We start from the raw sequence: 7334 nt of genomic DNA, 5'->3' as shown, positions 1-7334 counted from the left end.
AAGAAGATTCCCTGAGGGAAGACTTAGAGGCACTTAGGGAAATTCAGCAAGGATCGGCACTTGTATTTTATTTCAGCTGCTATATTCAATTAATGTACAGTTCTTTTTCTTCTTGCAGCATTAGAGACAGCCATGAACCTTTCCAAAAAGGAGAAATGAGAAAGAAATAATAATGAGCTTGTCACCAAACTGTTCTTTTTAAATAGTTCATAAAAGTTACACCTGGAAATATGAAGAAGAGGGAAAATCCAGACCAAAATGTTGCAGTGAAGGCAGAAGCAACAACCTGCCAAAGAAAATGCACTCAGTAGGCTGATTTTTAACTTCTGTAACATTTTTATCCTTTGTTTTCCTCCTCTTTCCTTTTACACGAAAAGAAAAGGAGCGTTTCCAACTTCAGACTTCTGCCCATACACTTTTTGTTAAATTGGGGGTGGGGGGTGGGGGGAATGAATGCCAGGAACTTTACTGACATTATTTGGGAGCCACCAGCATTTTCAAGGATGACAGAACACATGAAAGTGAATTATGCAATGATTTTTTTTTCAAAACCAAATCAATTACATTTCTTGTATGAGAAAAAATGAACGAAAAAAGCCATTCTTGATAGGCCTTTCAGTGATGGCGGACTGAAACTTTTGGCATGTCTTATTGTACCTGATGCCTGTCACGTGACACCTACAAAGCAGGCTTTTAACATAAACCCAGAGTAATCTGATTTAGTTCATAATTGTATAACTTTTAAATAAGTAAATCAAGTTCAAAGGACTCTGCCAACTGTTAACAGCTGCCACTTAGGAAGTCACACAATGAGGTCTCATCTCTACAAAATTTGTTGTAGAATAATATACTGTAATGGAATTCCTCCACTTAACACTCAAGTGAAACTTTTCAAACCTAAATCATATGCTCTCGTTCTATAAATGAAGAACAGATGAAGGGAAAATTTCATTGTTTTCAAAGTGCCAGGTCTCTAGGATTCATAGCGAGCTTTTCTTCATTAGTTTTTATTATTACCCTAAAATATTAGAAGCTCCATAGCAGGTCTATATTAATTTTGCTAATAAGAACCAGTTTGGTGTAGTGGTTAAAAGCACCATCCTAGAAAACCGGAGACTGTGAGTTATAGTCCTGCCATAGGCATGAAAGGCAGCTGGGTGTCTTTGGACCACTCACTCTCACTCATCCTAGCTGGCTCATAAGGTTGTTGTTGTGAGGAAAATAGAAGGAGGAAGGAGTGTTATTTGTGTTCACCTCCTTACATGTAGAAAACAATAATGATGGGATAAAAATACATAAATAAGAATAAAATAAAAATAAGTAAAAATAAAAAGGTACTAAGAATATGGACAATGCTACATTTATACTACTGTTAAATGGTTAAAAATCAAAGGCTTCCTTAATTTTTGCCTCTATGGCTAATTTATAATTTCATAATAAACAATCCTTATTGTCTTAGTAAAAATGCTCCTTGAGGAGCTATTAATAGACTTGTAAACAATAAAAGAGAGTATTATAAAGAGCTCATAACTTGTAAACATCTTTGTTTCCTCTCTCTTTATTTTATTTTTATTTTATTTTATTTTTTATTTTATTATTTTATTTTATTTATTTTATTATTTTATTTATTTAATTTATATGCTACCTATCTCGCTGTTGAAGTGACTCTGGGTGGATTTATATTATTTTATATATATTCTAAAGGTTAATCCATTTTTCCTCACAATGCCCCTATATCTGCAATAACTGCCTAGTCAGTAGATTTTCAGCAGTGAGGTTCGCTTACCATGTCATCACTTCAGTGTATGCATTTCTCTCAGGGGTCAGATAAAACAATCAAGCATTTAAAAAGTTGCTGTGCTATAGTTTATTTTATTAAAAATATTACCAAGAAAAGTTACATCAATTCTCACACACATGGTCTTCAAAAATCAAATTGAATTGCTGGAAAAGCACTTGACTATTCTGTAAATCAGAACATGCTTAACACAATGGTGTAAGCCTAGCTCAAGGGTAGGCAACCTTGGCTCTTTTATGATTTGTGGACTTCAACTCCCAAAATTCCTGAGCCAGCAATTCTGGGAGTTGAAGTCCACGAGTCATAAAAGATCCAAGGTTGCCTATCCATGGCCTAGCTATTACAGTGTGCAAACCATTTGGCTTATGACTTGTAGGCATGTGCCAAATCTCATGAGTGTTCAATGTTCTTGTTTGAATCTCACAAATTTTGAAACAATATTATACAAGATCTGCTGGTAAGATTTATCTTAAAATTCAGACAATTTTTAACACTTGTTATCTTGACTAGTAATGCCCACCACATGTCTTCTCTGATCCTGAGTGCTGGTTAGTGGAAAAAAATACAGCACCAGCGGCAAGGAGATGCTATAAAAATTGAGGGATGCACCCAAACAGGTTGTGTTACATAGCAGAAGCGATGTCGTTTAGGGCAAAATATTCAGAAGCTGCAAGTGAATGAGAAAAGGCTCTGAAAAGGATTCAGAAGAAATCTTGGCTACAGGGCCTCAAAGTAACAACACTGGAGGAGCCAATGTCGTAACTCAGCCTTTATCTCAGTGTCTTCCAGTAGAGCAAATGTTAGCTGAGAAAATATAGGGTAGAAGCATCGGAGGTGTTTTGTTTCTTTTCAGTGATCCTTCATTCAGTTGGATAATTTTATTAGTCACCTTCTCCCCTCCCCTTTTGTTTGTTCATTCATTGTTAGCCTTCCTATGCATATCAATCTAGGCCTCCCATAATTCAGCTTGCTTTTTCACGGAATATCCAGTCCCTAACGGTGACGTAGAAAGCTGCATTCTCATGGTCTCGTTAATCAGGTTTACTACCCTGTTATGCTAGCTCACACAATCTAAAAATAGAATGACATCTGCCTTTTCAAAAATGAAACTTCTCCATAAATAGTTCCAATTTCACTTTGAACCAGCATGACAAACATCATGTGATTTTGCAATGCATGATGCTAATTCAATCCGGTATTGAAGCACCAATGACTAGACAATTTTTAGTTTAACAAATACACTAAAATCTAATTGTTGGGGGCAATTAAGCTGACTTTGTAATAATGCCACTTGGGGGGTGTATGAAAGCCCTAATAAGCAGGCATATACATAGAATGAAGGCTACTGCTAAGCTTGTAAGCCGCCCTGAGTCTTCGGAGAAGGGCGGGATATAAATGAAATTAAAATAAAATAAATAAAATAAAAATAATATAAACTGAGTCTGGATATGAAAATAGATGTTTACAAAGGAAGATACTGCATTTGTATCATAAACAGTGAGCCAAGCCACTTGACAGCAAGATAGACGGCATATAAATTTAAAAAATAAACTGCACTTTAATTAAAATCAGAGTTAGCTAGAGAATCAAAGAATCCTTTTGTGCCATCACTCTGCTAAACATCTAATTTCCATTGTACTGTCTTATATCTAGGGATATTTACTCATGTAATAAGGCTGTTACTAGTATCCTTCTCATCTTTCCTACTAACTTCTCCTATTGGTATCTTATGATTATATTACTTTGTTGTTTGAATGTACATTGAGAGCTTATGCACTGGAGACAAATTCCTTGTGTGTCACACTTGGCCAATAAAAAAGAAAGAAGAAAGAAAAGAAGACCAGGGGCTAACAATGAATAAACAAAGGAAAAAAAAGAGAAGAAAGGAAAACTAATACAATAAAATGTAGCTCTCAACCCAGAAGTTACACCCCTCTGTGTTATGTATAATGTGGTTGTTTTGAGTTTGGCTTAGCACTAGGTGAGGGGACATTAAGTTTATCATAAATAGTTTCTTGGGTTCACATGTCAAATTAAGCCATAATGTGTCAGTATGCTTTTTTATGACCCCGTAATTCCTTAATTTGGGGTAGAGTCAGGGTGACTGAATGGAGCCAAGCATTTATTGGCCAGATGCCCTTCCTGACGCCTACGTGGAATTCTCAGCAGATATTTTCTCTTTGCATCCTGAGAGAGAGAAAAACATCTGACACTACCTAGGATTGAACTCTCAACCTTCTGAGTGGGAGGTGAGCATCTTCATCACTTCTCACGCTGCTCTGTCAATGTGCTTTTATTTCGACTTAATATGATTTTTAAAAAATACGTTTTACTGATTTTTAACATAATCACCTTAATATTTGGTAAACAGTGTGTTGTCTGAGTTAGTATTTAAAAAAACAATGACAATTTCTATAGTCCATATTATGGCTTTGCTTGATTTTCCCTTCCATCCAATAATATTCTCTTTTGCCAAGCTTAAATTAATACAGTTCTTATTATTTGAATAAATGACAATTAAATATAAACATTTTGCTCATGTTTCTGCAAATAATAACCATGTCAATATAAAATTTCTTTTCTGATTAATCATCTTGGATGCCTCGCCATAGATCCTGTTTACAAAGTTCTTATTTAAGTTTGTTTTCCCCACAATATTCAAAGCATTCTTACTGGTTAGGTTTTTCTCAAAATTAGTTACAGTTAAGTATTTAAATCTTTTTTCTCATACAAGCCATCCCAACGTTTTTACATTTCTCATAACTTTAAAAAAAGAAAAAAGAAAAAAAAGAAAAACAGATAAAACATTTCTTTTATATAAACCATCCCAGCATTTTATATTTCTCATATCAAACAACCAAACACAAAAGAAAGAAAAATTATGTTACTTGAGAGGTTCATCCCTCTTAAACTAATCTTCATTTATATGCAAATTCTTTCTATTTCTTTAACCGACCAAATCAATTTACGGAGGATGCTATTTCTTCCATTCTCCATCTGAGCTTGAAGCACTTAGAGGAAAGAAATACTCACGTGTGTTTGTTGTTTGTCAACTTTAGTTCAGCATTTAATACAATCATTCCTCAGCATCTAGTAGACAAACTGGGCTTTTTAGGCTTAAACTCTCCTTTGTGCAACTGGATTCTTGATTTTCTTACCAACAGGCCCCAATATGTTCGAGTTGGAACAAATACTTCTAACACCATTTTCTTGAGCACAGGTTCTCCTCAGGGTTGCGTTCTAAGTCCTCTGCTGTTCACCCTATTGACCCATGACTGTTGTGCTAGGTTTGCCACCAACCATGTTGTTAAGTTCGCAGATGATACAACAGTAGTGGGTCTTATTCATGATGCTTATCAGAAGGAGGTTGAAGGGTTGGTGAACTGGTGTAAGGAGAACAGCCTAGTTTTAAATACCAGAAAAACCAAAGAGATCATTGTTGATTTCAAAAAAGGCAGGTACAGCCACACTTCTCTGTGCATTGATGATTCACCTGTGGAAATGATTACCAGCATCAAATTCCTGGGTGTTCAGTTAACAAGTAGGCTAGCTTGGTCGCTCAACAGTGAGACACTGATGAAGCAGGCACATGAGAAAAGCACATCTTCCTTCCCCTATCCTTACCACTTTCTACAGGGGGACGATCGAGAGCATTCTATCATACAGCATCACAGTCTGGTTTGGAAGCACACTGCTTCAGACGGAAAGGTGGTGCAGAGAGTGGGGAGGATGGCTGAAAAGATCATTGGCAGTTCCCTCCCTCCCATCCAGGACATAGCACAGAAGCATTGCTTGAGCAGGGTCCGTAAGATTGTCTGAGACACTACCCATCCTCTTCACAACCTGTTTTCCTTGTTACCTTCTGGGAGGAGATTCCATGATATCTGAAGCAGAACGTCCAGATTCAGCCACAGTTTCGTTCCATACAGTATAAACCTGGTGAACTCTCAAGCTTCCTCCTTCCATTATATATTCAAGATGGACAATGTTTAATATTCATAAGTTATGTATATGTAGGGGTGTAGGTTTATATATATGTTGTATAGAGTATGTATATGTTGTATATAGTATGTTTAAGTGTGTGTCATGTATGTGTTCACTTTGAGAGTGGGCAACTAAATTTCATTTTTGATGTGTGTCGTTGTGCCCACAGTAAAAAATAACAATAAAGGTTATCTTATCTAACCATATTCAAACAAAGGTTTAATTTTTAAATATTCCCTCTGGTAAATCCCATCATCTAGTTTCTTAATTCTCACTTTAGCCTCTTTTCTTTTTGCCAAACATCTTTCCTGATCAATATGCTTTGCTGAATCAAAGAATCTTCCCATAATCTTGAAAATGTTGTTTCAGGTATAAAAGGCAAAACAGGTAAGATGTTTTTATAGGAAGGTTTCACCCCTTCATATTCATTGAGTCTTTTCCTTTCTTTCTTTCTTGATTTTATTTATCATTTTTTGTCTCTCAAGTTCTTGTAGTTCTCCTGACAGAATCCATTTTGTCAGATCTTTTTTCTCAAACTTACTTTGTGATCTTAGAGTGTAGGTTAGGTTTTTTCCTTCTGTGTTAAGTCATACATTCTTCTGTTGTTAAATTCCATCTTAAAATCTATCTCCTCTGTCTTGTATTCAGTTGCCTGTTTTTTCTGCTCACTCTCTATTTTTATTTTCTGAGAATTTTTGTATTGTAATGTTAAATTAGAGATGTGTCCAATTATATTTTCAAAGTTATTTTTGATTTCCTCATGGTTTGAGATCATTGTTGTTTTAATTAGTTGCAACATAGCATAGATCTCCTTCTGAAAAGTTTTTTTTTCTTGATATATTCTTTCTGCAGATCTCTGGGTTTTCATGATAGCCAAAAGTCAGGGTTTTCCTTTCTCTGCAGACAGCTTTAAAATCAGAGTTGAGTTAGTATTTGTAATCCAGAAAGTTAAAAAAAATTAGAATTTATAGTTCTCACTTTGTAGACAGCCCAAAATGTTTTCTTTTTTTTCTTTTGTCATAGCTGTTCTCTGTTATTAAGACATTGAAGGTCATCAAGAAGCAGTTATCTCTTCCTGGGCTTTGCCAATCCCTGTTTTTCATCCCTGCTGACATCTAGTGGTGGATATTTTTATCCACCACTAGATGTCAGCACCAGTTCATTTTTTTCCATTGTTCAGTAACAGACAATTGTTTACTTCATTTTCATGATTTAAAAAGAAAATCTTAACAGATTCCAACGATTTCAAACTTATCCAAGTTAAGTCTTATAATCCTTTCATTTCAATATATACTGCTCAAAAAAATAAAGGGAATACTTAAATAACACAATGTACTGTATTTAATAGTAGGATGTCTTATTTTGTGTTCCCTTTATTTTTTGAGCAGTATATTTCTGTTCCCCCTGAACAGTTTAATTTGCTGCTTCCATCTGTAGGAGGGTGGGGCCAAGATCCCCCTCCTTCTCACTTTCGGAGGCTTTTTGCTTTTGGGGGGGGTTCTTTTTTTCCCCCACAGGGAATCAACTTTGAAGTAGAAGAGAGAAAATCACT

Source organism: Vipera berus (assembly GCF_964194415.1).
Source record: "Vipera berus genome assembly, chromosome: 3".
NCBI classification, from domain to species: Eukaryota; Metazoa; Chordata; class Lepidosauria; order Squamata; family Viperidae; genus Vipera; species Vipera berus.
This window is presented reverse-complemented; position numbering follows the sequence as displayed.